At 42.3% G+C, this 17,577-nt stretch overlaps 1 protein-coding gene across 2 annotated transcripts in view; it reads right to left on the reverse strand.

Annotated features, from left to right (window-relative positions):
* The window catches only part of SCAF8 (SR-related CTD associated factor 8), a 151,100-nt gene that overhangs the window by 47,349 nt on the left and 86,174 nt on the right, over positions 1 to 17,577 (reverse strand). The window contains exon 21 of one of the 2 annotated variants that reach the window (XM_014886014.2): positions 15,189 to 16,349. The exons of the other annotated variant lie outside the window; for it this stretch is intronic. The gene's annotated coding sequence lies outside the window, so the exon portion shown is untranslated. Of the gene's footprint in view, positions 1 to 15,188; positions 16,350 to 17,577 lie in introns of those variants that run through there. 2 annotated transcript variants of the gene reach the window in all.

Raw genomic sequence — 17,577 nt, forward strand, 5'->3', positions numbered from 1 at the left:
CACCACTGGCAGTGCCTTTTGACTCTGCATTTTAAACCTGGACAATTGCAAGCTCTGATTTACAACGGAGTGGCTCTGTATCACAAAGTGGCATGCTTTAGGATTACATGCAGGGGAAGGACTACTGCTTTTATATCACTCCACAGTAGGGACATAAAATTTTCTTTAATACTTTTGCCCTAGAAACAGAAAGCTGTTGTGACAAGTGGTCAGCCTCTGGTGAAAAGGAAGCCCAGTGAGGTTTCTTCTGCAAGATGGAAAGCTCACCACTATGATGTGGACTTTAACTCTGGTGACCATGTGTCACTCTGCTACAGGTACTCAAGACACCTGGTGTCAACTGCAGTTGTATCCTTTGGCAGAAAGTTGACCTTCTTTTTAACCAATGTGAAGCACAGCCCAGAGAAATCCCTGCTGCAATTGCACTATTGCAGTGACATTCACTGTGACCTGGCAGGCTGGGGCACTGCAAAGAAATGAATGTTCATGGAACCAGCAGTGTCCCCTGAGCACTTGGGGTGACTGTCCAGTCCAACCTCAGCACATGCCATGAGCACCATCCGCTCCTGCCCTTGGTAACACTGCCTGCCAAGTGGTATATTTTTAAATCAGAAGCAGTACAGACTACTGCCACAACATCTGGTTGCAGATATCAGACAACAGACTGCTCTCAGGCAAAAAAATAAATCCCTGATGCCAGTGAGTCTGTGGTCTGCTAACTCAAAGTTGCACACAAGACTTCTCGTTATCAAATGCTATTGAGAGTTTCCAGCAGCACTGGCACAATAGTAAGAGATTCCCTTTGTCTCAGACAGGGAATCACCTCATCAAACCAGACACAATTTCTCTACTCTTTTCCCAACACACACACACATATCTCCCTTTTCTTTTTCCATTTAGTTCAAACAGTGCAGCGGGTGGGGCAGCTTATGCAAAATGAAAAACGACGCTCAAAGTTGCTAAATAAAGCGACAGCATGGACACATGAATCAATTTGCTTTCCCAAAATACATCTGCAACAAAATAAAAAGGAAATAAAAATCTGTTGGAACTTTTTATGAGGATTAAACAGATATAAGTATGGAGTAAACCTATTCCTATTCAATGTCTGCTGTATGCCAGGGCCTGCATCCAGACCACAGCTCCACAGCTGGCTCCCAAAGGAATAAGCACTTAGCAGCTCCTCAGAAATGCAACACTGCCTGCACTGTTTCTATATCAACACATCTTCCCCTTCAGTTAGGTTCAGCATCTGGACATCACTGTTACAGAGCCTGATCCCTGAAAAGTCTGCAGGGATGGTCAATTCTCCCATGCCTGCTGCAGGAATTGGTGGCATTGCAAGGAATGGCACCAGGCAGCTGCTGGCAAAAGCCAAGGTAATGTCACAACTCTGCAAACCACATAAATGTCACCTATTATGGGGAAACAGAGTAATCCCAAAACAGTGTGTGATAAATGCACTGTCTTGAAAGTGAAAAATATTGCAATACACCTGGCATTTGTAACACTGCTGAGCAGCCAATTTATGAGTGGTGCAGTTGCAACACAAGTATACAAATCTGTACAGTTTCTGGGAAAGGAAGGGCAATGTTCCTCTGCTATTCTGTGGAGCAATGATAATAATAGCATAAAAATATGAAAGGAGCAGGTGTTTTGTAATGTTACCAAGGACAGTTCAGTGCTAGGACAGAGCTGTGGGCTGACACAGAGGTCATTGTTCATAGCACATGCATTTTCAGAAGAGCATGAGCTCTGTGTCTGCTTTGCTACATGCATTTGGCCTTTGTTCTTGTTCAAAGACAGACAGATGACAGAATCACAGTTGGGAAGGGCCTTAAAGACTTAAAGACCTTAAAGGGCAGGAACACCTTTTACTAGACCTGATTTCTCAAATCCTCACCCAAACTGTCCTAAAACACTTCCAGAGAGGGAAGCAAAAGTTTTCAACTGGCTCAAGTGATAGTGGCTGTCAAATCTTCCTGCTAACAGTTTTAATGCTGACCACCTAAAGGAGTTGTCACTGGCTGAGAACATTTGGCCACAGAACTGCAAACTTGACAGAGAGGCCTCATTCCTTTCTTTTGTGTCTAAAGCCAGTGGTGGGATCATTGAAAATGCTTTCTGTCCTGGGTCCTACTGTCCTGGGGCAGACAAGTTCAAAGTTTCTTTTACTTCTTGTGTTATGTCATTTCTCTGTTAGGTGCAGAATTAGGTACTGGAGTCACTGTCTGGCATCACTACTGGAACTGCTTTAAATTCAGTACAAGACTGGGGTGACACTATATTTGACCTGAGAGAGACTTAGTATTTTTGGTTGTCCTGGCTTCTTCATGCTGTGACAATTCTGCTCAGTACTAACAGCAGAAGGATGAAACAGAGATAGTGTTATCTATTTCAATTGAGATGGACTTGAACACTGAGCTTAAAATTAATTTTTTATCCATTCTGTTTACATACCTCATTCCAGTGTGGTGCCAGAGCAATGTGATGGGTGTTCAAATATCATGGTAGTGTCTGTGCAAAACACAGCTAAAAGCAGGAAAGGAAAGGAGATGGGTCAACAGGATACTCATGAGAGACCTGAAAAATGTATGTGTGTAAAGTAAATCTTAACTAGTCATGGAGAAGAGAAGGCTTTGGAGTAACCTAATTGTGGCCTTCCAGTACCTGAAGGGAGTCTATAAGAAAGGTGGAGAGAGAGTTTTTACAAAGACATGTAGTGATAAGACAAGGGGGAATGGCTTCAAACTGGAAAAGAATAGGTTTAAATTAGATATTAGAAAGAAATTCTTCTCTGTGACAATGGTGAGGCACTGGAACAGGTTGCCCAGAGAAGCTGTGGATGCCCCATCCCTGGAAGTGTTCCAGGTCAGATTGGACGGGGCTCTGAGCGACCTGGTCTAGTGGAAGCTGTCCCTGCTCATGGCAGAGGGTTTGGAAGTAGATGATCTTTAAGGTCACTCCCAACCCAGACCATTCTATGATTCTATTATAAACACTAATTCAAAGAATGCAAAGATACAAATGTGAAGATTCAATAGCAATGTGTTTCAGAGTGCTGCCAGTTATAACTGAAACTATTAACAAATTTTCACTAAGTTCAACGTGAGCAGTTCTTAGAATGAATCCTCACCACAAAAATCCACAACCAGGATGAATAGAAGTTATTTAATATTAATGTTCGTGATTGTATTAATTAAAAATGCAACTAATTCTTTTGTTTGAATTATTATATGCAAACTTCTGGTTAAAGAGATTGACAAATATCAGGACATTTTTTTCTTGCTATTTCAAGCTCAATTTTTCATGAGAAACCCCCTGACAATTAAAAAGTCTCAAGAAGTTTGGTTCATGAGCATCCTTTCCAAATGGAGGGCAGAGCCTATAGCAGAGGTTTCAGGCCCTCAGTCCCACAACACCAACCCTGAACAGCCAGGGAGCACAACTCTCAGTAAGAGATGACACGCCTGCAGCATTCCTACAGGTTACTTAGTAACTACCTGTGAATAATGAAGGCATCCAGAGAGAATAAAGGTCACTTTGCAAATGCAATTAACAAAGGCTGAAATTTCTGGTGAACATATTTGGGAGTGACAGCTTGGAGAAGGGAAGCTTGCAGAAAGCAACAAAATTTGTGTTAATTAGATAGTGCGCAGGCTTTGCAAATGAGCTGAAATGAAACACAATGAGATGGTTAATGGTAGATGAGTGGGATGTTTAAACAAAGACTTGATGTAGGGGAATTTTGAAGTGCAGTCCTAAAACACACAAAACATTGAGCAATTTTTTTTTATATCGATAAAACAGCAGCTGATTATGTATAGATGAAAAGTAATGAAATAATATTCTCAGAAGTATCTTCTTTTCTAGATATGCCTCTGTAACTTCCATTAACACCCACAGACTCTTAAATACACAAACACATTAGTCATGCATCAGATCACACTGTACATTTTGTTAAGTATCCAAAGGCTGAAATGACTCATACAATCAAAATTTCTTTTCCCATGTGAATCAGATGCAAGGCTTGACATATCTCCACTGAAAAAGAAGGATGCTGTCTTCTGAGTAGTATTTTTACAGCACCTCACTTCTTTTTACTTCACCTCACTGCCTGCAGAGTAGACACACCAATTACAAAACTGCATTTAAAGAACACATCAGAACATTAGACAACACTTGTCAGTGAAAAAAGTGAAGTCTTGCTCATGTTGTCCATCCAACATGTAGCAAATTTGCTCCACTAAAGATGAATGCCCAATGTTACCAAACAGGGATGGCCTTGTTTTGCAATCACATCACGAAGCATTAATGAAATTATATCAAAGGCTGGGATTAAAACTGTCCTCGTTCTTTTGCAAAGAGTCTGCTTTATCCAACATTTTTTCCTTCAAAACCTTCCCTTGGTCTTCAGGTTGGGAATGAGTCATGTCATGACTCCCAAGGAATTAAGCAAATCGACACATCCTATGGTGATTCACTGACAGTGGTTTTGCCATCCCATGCATCTGTTGTAACTCCAAGCAGCAGCAATTGTCAGAGGATTTGTGTTTGGCTTTTGTAATTCCTAATTCTTGTTTCTTTTTTTTTTTAATTTTTATTTTTCCCCCTAGGTTTCTCAATCTGTTGAAAAGCTTCACCATCTGCACACACCATGAAAGAGTTGCAGAATCTGGCAGCCTTCAAGTGTGTCACTGTGTTTTCAAAAAAGGCAACTGGCCTCCCTGTGTGCCTACGTCACATTCTGTGAGGGGTTTTGGCTTTTCTGTGTAAACACGGCCTGCTAATGACGCATGTAACCCTTTCCCTTCGCTGGAAAGGTGGCTGCAGGCACCTTCTGGCAACGTTTAGAGAAGGTTCATGTGGGGTTTGGTAAAGCACAGCTGTGCTGGGGCCACTGGAGGCAGACCAGCAGTGGGACTGCAAAAATAGATGTGGGCTGGGTGATGGAGATCCCTACAGTGCTCCTGCATTGGAAGACTGAGCTCTGGGGAGCTCGAGGGGTTTTACCTACACGAAGAGAACTTGCTCTGTGGCTGCACTCAGTCTTTCTGGGCCTGGGGGAGACAGCAGATACATTTTCACAGCTGAAAACCCATTGAACCTGCCTTCATGGGTATGTGCTTGCAGCCATCCCTCCCTATGACAGGCAATAAAAGCCACGGAGCCAGCCTGTCAGGCACAGGGGCTGTGTTTTCACTGATGAAAGAGATGGTTCCTTACACTAAGCACAGCACATGAGTTACTGAAACCTATCTGGTTGTGCAAGAGCCGCATGGAGCAACCAGAGGTTCATACTCATGAGTTCTCCTTGGAGCTCACCCACAGACCCACAGATGAAGGCACAGAGAAAAGTTGTTTCTGGAGAGAGAGGAAGGCCAACTTCAATTCCAAATGCTTTAAATGTGGTGATTTGGTATGATGGAGGCACAGGAGCATGTCAGAAGATGGTACAAAAGACTAGAAAGAGAAGTGTGCTGAAGAGGACAGAGAGGAACACAAGAGGGGGAAAGGTTTGGTTTTGCTAAGGCATGAAGGAGACCACTGCCTTTGTCACTGCTTGACCTGTCCCTGGCTTCCCAGTGTAGAAATTGAGAGCTACAGCAGCTGAGGAACACACAGGGAAGCAGAAGAGCCACTAATTAAATGGAAGAAAATACAAATTCTTCCAAGAGAATGAGTATTACTACCCAGGCTGCCACCCCTGATACAGCTAGGCATTTCTGCTAGCTGTTTAACCTAGGCTTAGCTGCTTTGGCTTCAGCAGCTTAATGTTTCTGTGTTTTGGGTTTAATGCTAAAGTTTTCTATCTGAAACACCCCCCCCTGACAGAGGAGGTCTCAGTATTTCCTTCTGTTCTGGCTGAATTGTAATAGATCTCCTCATCTGCTTTTCTGTGTCTTGCTACAATCAAATTGGATGGTCTGCTATTTCAATCCATTTTTGGATTGAACCTTGCCTGAAAGCAGTTTCTAACCAGTGTGCCAGGAACCTACATTCCTCAGTCTCTGCCTGACTGCAGCACTTTCTTTCACTGCTCACATTACAGCTTGCCCAACTTGAATATTCACACTGACTTCTACTTCTCCAAGTGTGAAGGTCCCCAGGCTGTGTGAAGATAAAATGAAGTTTCTCTTTTGGAGAAGTTTCTTTTTTCCACTGGGAACAGCTGAGTAACTCCTCTCTCAGTTCTCTACCTCCCATTCTTCAGACAGATAGCAAGGGGACATTAAAAGTTCTCTGTACAGAACCATAACTCCTGCTTCAGGAAACACCTTTTCTCATTCTCAAATACCCCATAAATGTTGGTGTGCTCTGCAAATGTTAAATATTGTGGCATCTCGGAGAGCTGATGACAGGCGAAAGATTTGGCTTTGCATTCCCTCCCAGTCTTCCTTTGCCAGACTCCTCAAAGTTCATTTCAACTCTTTATTGGCCATTTCAAGAAACATTTCAGTTTCTTGCCATATGAAGAACTGGCCAAAACAGGCTCTCCTGTCAAGTTACATCCACACAGCATGAGGCTCAGTCAGTTCTGACCGCGCAGCTCAAAGACAAGAGGAGCAGCAGCGGGGAGTTCACGCACAGGAAAGCACCTTTGTCACTCTGCTCACACCAGGCAGCTCCCATGGGGGGTTTGTCCGCTAGGCTGGAGACAGAGCCTGAAGCCAGCTTAGTCAGGCCTCCCACGTATTGCTGTGGGGAGCTGGGGGCTCCTTTACCTCCTTTTTGCCTTGGCGTCTGCACTAAGCCATTCCTCCACGGCCAGCCACACAGGCTGGCTCAAGCGGCAAGCGCTCGGAACGCCCCAGTGGCCAGGCACAAAAGCTGATGTCTCTTGGCTAGCTGCTAATCCCCAGCCCAGCTTTGGAGCGCACGGATGTGTGCGGGTGTTTGCTTTTCGCTGGGCAGCCTGCGGATGGGCTCGGCTGCAGCGGAATCCTGAGGAACGCAGAACATTCCTGCAATAAAACTGCTAATGGTAATTGCAGGAGAATATGTCACTTCCCATGGAAGTAATGACAGAATGGGCTGGAAAATACAGAGCCGGATTCAAAATGACATTTTTCTGTTTATTTCTTCAATGTTTTTCTTTCCCTCCATGTGGCTGCGTGAAAGGAGGAATGGAGAAAGGGATGACGTGACTGGAGCATGAATGCCTTGAGACCTCCTTAGAAGCACAAAAGCTGTTCAAAACCCCTCTTTTCTGCCTCAGCCCTCGCCTCCCTAGATTGTGTTTCCCCTTTTCCTTTGAATTATTTGAGATGGTTCGGAGGGGACGGCGTAGGAGCCAGCTGGGCTGGCCGGGAGCGCCCTCCGGTGGCGGCCGCGGGGAACAACAGGAGCCCGGGACAGCCCGGGACAGCGACCCGGGACAGCGGCGCTGGGCACCAGCCGGCACCCCGATAGAAAAAAACCAAAAAATACCCGTACAAACCAAACTCCAAAGAAATCATCCAGGAAAAAGCGAAGGGAAAGCCAACACCTCTAAAGTCACTTTGATTGCCAAAGCATGAAAAGATTTAACAGTGCCAGTTGACAGGAGAAGAAAGAAAGAGAAAAAGGGAGAAAAAAGGTTTTTTAAAAAGTGATAGATTTACATCAGCTAGAAGGAAAATATACTCGGGCAAACAGCCCTTGCTTTGGAGCAAGAGCTCTTTTGTGGGGTGTTTTTTTATTCAAGTCTCCCAATGAATGCAATCAGCTCCTCTGTCTTGTCTAAACTTTGACTGAATGCATAATTTCATTTAGCTACTAATTGGCTCCCTTTACCTTTATTCAGAGACCCGGGAATGCTGCCAAAGATCCCTCCCGTCGGGAGTCCACGGTGGCAACAACCCAGCTCCCAGGCTCTGCCTCAGCCGTTTAACTCTTGGCAAATCCATCGGGACACATCGCCTGCTCCTGGCCCACCTGGCAGGGGTACCTGCCACCACGGCCCATGGGTCTCAGTGGGAAGGGTAGCAAGTGCTGGAGCTCAGCAAGGAAGGGAAGCTCCAGCATCCTGCCCCTGACTGGGATGGGCACGAAGTGCCCTAGAAAGACCTTGTAGATGCAAAGTGCCAAACATGGCAGAGAACTGATTTTAAACTCACTTAAGTGACAGACCTCATCCGCAAGAACATAGAGCTGCCAATGAACAGCACACTCTTATAGCATGTGTAGCACTTAAAAAGACTTTCTGAAATAAATATATAATATGAAATGATTCCTAACAGCCTGAACCTTTTAAGAACAAGAATGAAGAGTTACTCTAACTGGAATATGTGGTAGTAAAGAGAACAGCAAAGAATTTTTTATATAGCATAATTATCTGAAAAGCCTAAGACTGAAGTTAAACTTCATTACAAGACCTTTCTCATTTGCATTTGGAAGTTATATAACCCACACTTCCCTGCTGCAGCAGGTCAGTGACTGTCTACATCAGAATGTTTTTCTGTGCTGCTGGAGCTCTGACCTCTTTGATTTACCCTGGGACATGGCAGCTGCTTTGCTAGGAGTGGGCATCAGAGGTGGCCATATAGTCACACTAGCCCTGCTGTGGCCAATTGCCCCAAAAGAACCTACACAGCTTTGCCACAGAGCACTGACCAACACTTCCAGGGCCAGCAACACTCATTAGAGTTTTAATGAAGCAGAACTGGTCATACTTCAACTTCATAGCATTGCCATGACTCAGAGCATGGTTTTACCTTTCCTGTGCACAGAGACACAGCAGGGATGGGAGGAAAGACCTACAGGGCACCAAGCCAGGTAGCCATGCCATTGACTTTGAAACTGCCTTTCCAAACTCGAGTGGCAGCATTCATCCCCTGAAGTGCTACTGCTGCTGAAGAGGCTTCATCTTTCAAATGGCCTCCTTGTGTTTCTGTTATTTTTCATTGTTCTTGAGTAAAGACCAGCAATTTTAGGGTCAAGAGAGGTTTTGTTTGGTCTAAAAGTCTGATGTGCCCCAGGAACTGCCAGAAACTTATTTAAGATAACAACTGAATTTTCCTTTTGGGATTCAGAAAGATTAGAAACACAATCATTGCAGAAAAACTGAATAGAATCATTCTGTATCTCTGTGTTTGCTTCTTGTGTCTTTTGGGTTCAGCTGTTGACAGCCTTGCATATTTAGGACTAACTGATTCCCATTGACTTAACTAGGGAAAGAACCTGCTATGTGACTGTACACACAGGACATGGATATCTTCATCATCCAGGACACTGTTTTCTCCCTTGAATTTCTATATTTACACTTGCTCACAGCAAATTCAGTTACATGAGATGTCATCATGATGAGATGAGAGTTTCCATATGTGGCAAATATCCGTGATTTTCTGCATAGCAGTTTGTGTCTCTGGTGTGCACTGATACATATTTACCATCCTGAATCATTGTCCCACTGCAGTTCATGTGAGCTTTGCCATGAACTTCAAGAGGCAATTGAACTACAGGAATTCAGTGAGTAATTCTTAGCACAAGCATATCCCACAAATCAATGCAGGCACATACTCTGTAGTATTACAGGAAGAGATAACACAGGGATTACACACAAGAAGGGCCCAGGACCTGGAATGTAATTCATTACATTCATTACAGAACTAATTTGCTATATACAGGTTCTCCTATTGATTGTCTCTGCCATGGCACACGACACTTTCCAAGACTGCTTTGATTTATCACCTAACATATGTTGTCTAGTGCTTCTGGAGCTCCCAAATTTATGCCTATGAATAAAAAGAAAAAAATAATCACTATCTCCGGGCTGGAAATCCTTAAAAGTAAACACAGAACACTGACAGCACAGAAAATGGACCCTCATAACTGTATTTTATAAACTGTGACATTTGGGAAATCCAGTGTTCTGGCCTGGAGATGGGATGGACTGCCCTTAATGACGAATCACAGCTCTGGTACTCCCTGCAGAAGTTGACTGTAAAACTGCCTGAGAAGTGGAGCTGGAGTAAGAATGAATACCCTTCTCTTTGGACATTACATTAACAGCTAAGTAAATGTCATGCTTTTCTTATTGCAACAGCACTTGAAATCAGCTATGTGAAGTTAAGCTGCATTACTGAGTGAAGAGATGATGACAATTTCAAAGCTGTGCTAACAAGCCTTTCTCTTCCTGTGTCACTGTGGTAAGCACAGAAAGGCTGTGAGAATGCCCACGGAAAAAGAACTGGCTGATGTACACAATATGCACTCCAAAAAAGAATAAAAAACCCCGAACAACAACAAAAAGGTTCCTTTGAGTGTCTTCCAGATAGAGATGGCAAGTATTGTTCAAACTCTGCAGGGATGGTTTTACTTCCACTAGAAGTCATTCCTGTTTCCCCTGCTGTGGAAAGGAGTGATTTCAGGAAACAAACATGACAGATCCCATCTCTGCCAACTTGTGGCTTGACTTCTTCAGAAAGCCTGTTCTCCAGGTCTGCTAGGGCTTCAGTTCTCACCCAAGCTTCAGAAAGCCAAGGTATTCGCACCTCATATCAGCCATGCACACAGAACCAAGCACAATTTTGGGCAGGGCTTTGGACAAACTTGAGAACAGCACTTAGGAGTTGATTAATGCACCCAGTGTTGGGGAGTGGGAGAGGGTGTGGGACATCAGACAGGGTGTCCCAGCTGGAAAGCATGCAGCTCTCTGCCTTAGGTTACCTGGACTCACTTTTACATTCTGATGTTTATTTTGCAGCTCTTTTGTTCACAAACAATGAAACCAAAACCAAAATAAACGAAACAGCAGAACCTGGGCCTCATGAAGGCTTTTCATAAGAAATCCACCTGACAAAATCTGCTATACATAAGGCTTTGGGGAAAGAATTCCTGAAACTGTCCAAATCTGTATTGTACACCACACTTCAGCATCACAGCAAAAGCAAGACTTCTGGGGTAGGAATCTGATCTGGACATCACATGTAATTTTGGCCGTTTTTCAAAACAAAACTTCTTATAAACAAACAAGCAAACACTCTCCTGGTTTTGCCTAGTTTCCAGAATTTTACTGAAGGCGGTAGGTTTCAGCAATTTTGAATATCTAGTTACTAATTTTCCAGTATAAAATGGATTTAGCAGGAAGTTTTGTGCCTAAGTAAGAGTAGGAAAATTTTTTTTGTTGTTCAGTCTGAACTTACACAGTTGAGATTTTAAAGAAAATTTGGCTGACTTTTACAAGATACAACTGAAATTGCTATTTTTCTGACACCCACTGATGGTTAGAGACCTGCACTGCCAGATCCCCATGGAGACAGAGCACAGACTCTCTGGTTTGAAGGCAAAGTGAATATTGGTGTCAAAAGAGAGTGGTGGTCGTGAAAGGAGTCTGGGATTAGATAACACAGAGCCCTGGGTCATTTGATCATCAGCTTTGAGGTCCTTATGATCCTCCACAGAGCACAGGTCAGCAATAAGTCCCCATATCCCTTCTGCCTGCACCAGGACATCACCACCCTTTGAAGGGTCAAGAAGCTTGACTTAAGGATTCCCACTGACTGTGAATCCATCACGTGCCTTGGGAATAATAATTAATACAATAGTACAATAATGAATTATTGCTTTGAAAATGCAGCATCTTGCCAACACAGACAGCTTCAGCTCCCATTCAGTGCCTGCTATCACTCTGATGGCTGTGCTGTCCTCAGGAGTGACAATGAGCTCGGAAAAGCTTCCCCTCTCCTGCCAAAGCTCACCTGCCATGAAATGTGCCTTGTGGGGCCATGAGAGGACAGTGCCTTCTGCCTCCCAGCAACTCTGGCAGCAGGCTCCTGCAGGGAGGTCAGGCAGGGCACAGCTCCCACAGCCCTCTGCAACCACTGCCTCCTGCTTCTACATTCAGGAACATTTCATTGAACACTTTGACCTGCTTCCCTCTGAGTTGGACGGTGACAACTTTTTTCAGACTAGTTTTTCTTTTGAAGTTGATCAAACATTTTTTCTGTTTATTTCTAGTGGTAGTAAGTAAAAAGTAGAAAATATTTTAAAGCTCTGTGCTGGCAATAGGGTGCCTTGGAAAAGTGGACCTTCCAGCTCTGACATGGAGTTTAAGAAAACTGTGATAAGATCTGGCCCTTCACAGCGATTCCTGGAGGGCAGTTAAGGTTACCATATAGAGTAATAATGTAACATAATTGTCTCTTGCAAGATGTAGAGGGGATGGGTGCAGAACTCTCAGAGCAGCTGAGGTGAAGTGAAGCTGCTGACAGAAGAGCTCTCTTCACATAGAAGGCAAACATAACAGGGAGTGACAAAAATCATGTGATAACTTCTTAGGATGTTGTCTTCCTTACACAATCATTTTTTTATTGCTGATTGCAGTGAAGCAACTTCTTGTGAAATATCCATGAAGTTACTTAGCTCTCTGGTGACTTGTTTTACCTACTTAAACATTAGAATAAAACATAGTCTGCCTGCAAACTTCTTTGAGACTCCCCTTAGTTAATATTTGACAAGATTTCACATAATCATAGAATGGTCTGGGTTGGAAGGGATCTTAAAGATCATCTAGTTCCAATCCCCTGTCATGGGCAAGGATACTTTTCACTGGACCAGGTTGCTCAGACCTCCATCCAACCTGGCCTTGAACACTTCCAGGGATGGAACATCCACAGTCTCACTGGGCAATCTGTCCCAGTGCCTCACCTCCCTCACAGTAAAGAACTTTCTCCTAATATCCAAGCTAAACCTAGATTCCTAGATGAAAGCTGCAACAGAGAATTTAAAAAGTAAGGCACATAATTGCCTATGAAATATGACCATAGTTTCTAAATCCATGGGCTTTTTTGAGTAACAGGTAACAAATATAACCATTTGATGGCTACTGGTGGGGTTTTCTGTGTATGTATAGGCTGAATCAACAGTAGCATACACACACACACATAGTTCAAACCCAATGTAAGCAACCTAAAGCAAGCTGGAGTTTGTAAAAGCCTGTGCTATCACAGCAGTGCAGACTGGCAGCAGGAACAGAACTGCAGCCACAGGTAAGATTTGGTGTGCTCAGCTGCAGCAGAGACATGTCATCGAGACCCCAGTTGTGACCTGGAGAGTCAGCTGTTCTTACATGTCTAGTACCCAACAATGCTGGACAAAAGACTTGTCTCTAAACCTACAATTTATGGCAGGTCTGGGCCCTGAACAGATGTTCTTACTCTGAATGGATTATTGTCTGCGAAGGAAATTACTTAAGACCATCTTATTTGAATATGAAGTCCATATTCACACATTACATCCAGTCAGCAAAACCAACACTCTTGCCTGCTAAGCTGCACAGTCCACATTCAGTATTTGCTCTAATTGAACAAGTATTGAATTGCTCAAGTCATCAAAATCAGCTAATACTGTTTGTAAAGCCAGCACTGCCTCCATTCAGATGTTTAAAGTTGCCAGAAAATAATGACTTTTGAAACTTTCCTTTGAAGCAGACTGAAGGGATGAGTGTGCTGCCGGTTTCTCCATATTCATGTCCCTTCACAAAGAAGGGTTTGTCCAGATGACAAGGGAGAGGCATCTCAAAGGGGGATTCATCCAAAGAACAAAAAGCTTCAACCTTTGCCCTTACTGGAGTGCCTGTTTTGTTGTGTTATGGTTTTTATTCACTCCTTCAACAGATGGGCAACATTCCCCCATCTCATCAGAAAAGTTCACCCAACAGGACAGTCAAACTTCAGCAGCCTCCAGTACAGACAAAAAGACATTTCTCCAAAATAAAGCCCTGCTCTTGGGGCAATTCATTCTTGTCATTCATATTCAAATGGTGCCACGGTCAAGCTCAAGCATGTACAGTTTTGGTGGGTCCAGCTGTCCACATACTGAACATAAACCTCATTGATACTTAGCACAGCAGGCTTGTGCTGGCCCACAGCTTTCGCTTCTGTTTTTTCTGAAAACATTTTGATATTCAGAGTAATTTGGATGGCAAGAATGTATTTCTCTTATGGAATTGTATTTTTCTGGTGCCACAAATACTGTCATTGCACAAGTAGCTTTAAAGATCCATTAATATTATTTTCTAAGGGTTCAGTTAATTTCCAGTGATTTATTTTCTTTGTGGTGTTAATGAACCAAGGAATATCTCTTAGCTGTAGGGAAGCAATGTCCTGAAACAGTAAGTTTAGGTAGTAAGATCAGTTAATTCACAGAGAACCCGAGGACATGGGTCCTGTATCAGTGTAAGCCAACCTAAAACTAAACTTCTGATAAAAAGGTGCTCCCTCCCACCATTTCCCTGGGGTCAGAGCTGGCACTTGAGCTAAACTCTTACACAAGGATGTTTTCAGTCACACCAGGAAGCCTCTTAGGTGTGCAGCTGTTTGAGGGAGGTGGTGGAAAAATGTGAGCAGGGCAGAAGGTGAGCACAAGCTCAGCCTTAGATTAGCTGAAATTGATCAGGGAACTTCTCTGAGATGCTGCTGTCTGCCCCTATTTGTGTTTAAATGCAGTGGCATGGATGTCACTTCAGCGAGCACTCCACCATCCATATGCAACTATGTCAGATGCAGGATAATAGTGATGCCCAAATAAAATATTTCAAAGGTCAGAGGTGTTCTGTTGGTATGAATTCAGGTACTTGCTATGAGCTAACCATAGTGGGACAAACGCCTGCTACAATGCAGCATGGCTAAGATAGCCTTGTCAGGACCACATTCATTTTTTAAATGCCATGAGCAGTTCTTGCTCACACAAACTTAATTGCTACATGAAGAACATTTTTATAATTTAAAATTTTGTCTTTGGAGAAGAAAAAAAGGAGGAAGTAAAAAGAATCTGACTGGCTTTTGAACTCTTCTGTACAGCACAGCTGTGTGTTCAGCACAATATATCACACACAGCAAATCAAAGCCAGTTTAGACTCAACTTTTCTGCTGCTTTTTCTTCCAATACCTTTGCAGGATTGCTAATTAATAGAGACCAGATGCCAAATACTTGAGCATGGCCTTAAATCTAGGATGCAAATATGTCCTTATTGTCCCAGGGGCTCACGTGCAAATTGAATTTAAGCATCTCTTTTGATTTGTTAACATTTTGTATCTGCCCTCTAATCTGTTGTAAATAATAATACAAAGGAGAACAAGGTTCAACCATACAAATACCTTCCTTCCTAAAAATTTTGCCAAATCTTCTAAGCACAGCAATGAGCAGGACTCCAATTAAAGACTTGGAGATACAACATAAAAATAGAGAAAATGATGAGGAAAAAATTTTGAATTTAGATCTTTATTATACAGGCCCAAAGCTGTGGTCACCATGCAGTTACACTGTAATGGGAATGATTTTGCTGAAAGGCTCTCACTAAACAAATGTAAAGAGACCACAGACTACAGCATTCCAAATAACTGACACTTTAATTTTTGAAAGAGCAAAAATAAATAAAGGAATGGCAAGTATGTCCTGTTCACATATGGTAGGGCATATACATATTCCTTCTTTTCTATAGCTATTCAAGAGACAAAATTAGCAAATACTGCCCAAGAACACAGACCTTTTGTGTGATGGCTCAGCTAACTTTTAGCTGTTTCTCTCTCCTTGGATATTAGATCAAACACACATTTAGATAGGTGCATATGCCAAAATGAGAAATGCAACGTGGGGGGTTTTGTATTTAATTTCTACTTCCTGCCTTTTCCTTCTCCTTTTAGGACACTAACAGGAAGTAATTGGAGACATCCAGTCAAATAAAAGCCCTAGAAGTTTTCCCTTCTAGTTTTTCATCATTATCTCATAATTTAAAGATTAATCATAAATTTTAAAAGGTTGAGGCGTCTTACAAGGAATTCATCATCTCTGGAATACAGATAGCCACAGTGAAGAGCTGCACATAGACTGCACACATAGTGTTATCTAAAAGTGGTTATCTTTAAAATAACAAAACTTTTTAAAAAATCGTAGATCAAAACAAAGCATGTCTTATTCCCTACAGGATTTTCTTGCGACCTGTTCTTCAATTATTTGCACTAGGAGATGCTACAAATGGTATTAGTTACAATATACAGTCCACTGTCATCTTCTGGTCCAGCAGAAGAACCTGTCTCTTCGATGGATGCAAAACTGTTCATCTGAGCAGATCATCCTCAACAGCACAAATATGGTCTAGAAACTCATAGAGTTTATTGTTTTAATTTATAAAATTAAACCTGCCCCAGACAGGTAATATACTGGTGTGTAATATTGCCATCCCTGGGTTCTGTCAAAAACGGGGTACTGAGGTGCTCAGAGCCGTCTCCGAGCGCAGCGCTGGGATCCTGCTGGCACTCCAGACCCAAGGTCGATGGGATGTGATGCGTGCTAGAACGTGGGCGCACTTCTCACTTAGCTCTGCAGAGCCGGGACATGGTAAGCTGCCACAACTTCCTTCATCTTGCCTGTTGACAAAAGGAACAATAACTAGTCATCACTGGTTGATGGAGTTTAATTCCAATTTTTAAAAAGCCCTATAAATGAGGCCTTTTCCTTTTTTTTTTTTAAGCCATGCAATAGCAAATGCTTCATTAAGAAAAGACTTGGGATAAAATTTACAGTCTCTCTGTTAGCCACACAATACTTATGAGGGAGAAAGGCCTTATCATATGGTTCCTAAAACATTATCCAGGATTAAACATACCATTATTTAAAAAATAAATGTCCAGTAGCTTAGTACTTTAAAAACAACAATAAAATATTTTCCCTGTAAAAATTAATTTCGTATAGCAGATTTTCTGGATTAAAGTCCTGTATTGTCTCTCTCACACACTGTACACAAGACACAGAGTAAACAATCTAGAAGAGTAACAAGCAATGAGCAAGAATCCAACAGGTTAATAAGAGGCTTCTATGAGTTTGTTGTAGAACTATCTCTAGCATATACTGGTCATATTCATTATGTATTGATAACAACTATAAAACCTTCATAAATGACTCATTGAATGGGCTTCACAGAACCAAGGGTCAGAACAGTCCTCTACATTATCTATTCTGATTTTCTGCCAATTATAATTTTTCCAATCCCCAGTGAAGTCCAAAGAACATAAAACTTCTAGTATCACAGACTAAGAAAGGAAAGCCTAAGAATACACCTCCAATATATATTTGCTGCAGAATATGTAGAAGGAGAGGCAGAGGCACTTCTGGAGGGTGATTACCCCACTCCCTAGGTAACCTCAACAAGGTGTCCATCTTTTTCCATGGACTGTAAGTAGGTTGAAGAGCAAAATTTCTTATGAGTATGAATGCATTATATCCTACCACAGACATTTGACTATGTTCACGTATTTATTTCAAAGAGACCATTCACAAAGCCATCAGACCCTAGTAATTTTCAATCAGTACTGACATGGGCAAAATGATAAGAAGTAGAATTGCTTCAATCTAAAGTAAATACAAAAGCCATGCAATAAATTCCAAAACTAATGCTAAGTTTTTGGTTACATACCCTGCAATTTTCTGGAGCTACACAAAATACTTCTTTTATGTATAATTATTATTCTTATAATTATCACATAAACAGAAATCACTAAAGGAACAGAGGTAGCAGGTGATGTGAGAGATCTCTTTGTTCACCCCGACCAATGTGATACTTGCTGATGTTTGTCTAACTTATTTTTAAACATCAGC

The sequence above is a fragment of the Sturnus vulgaris genome, chromosome 3 (genome assembly GCF_052056855.1).
Source record: "Sturnus vulgaris isolate bStuVul1 chromosome 3, bStuVul1.hap1, whole genome shotgun sequence".
Classification (NCBI taxonomy): Eukaryota; Metazoa; Chordata; class Aves; order Passeriformes; family Sturnidae; genus Sturnus; species Sturnus vulgaris.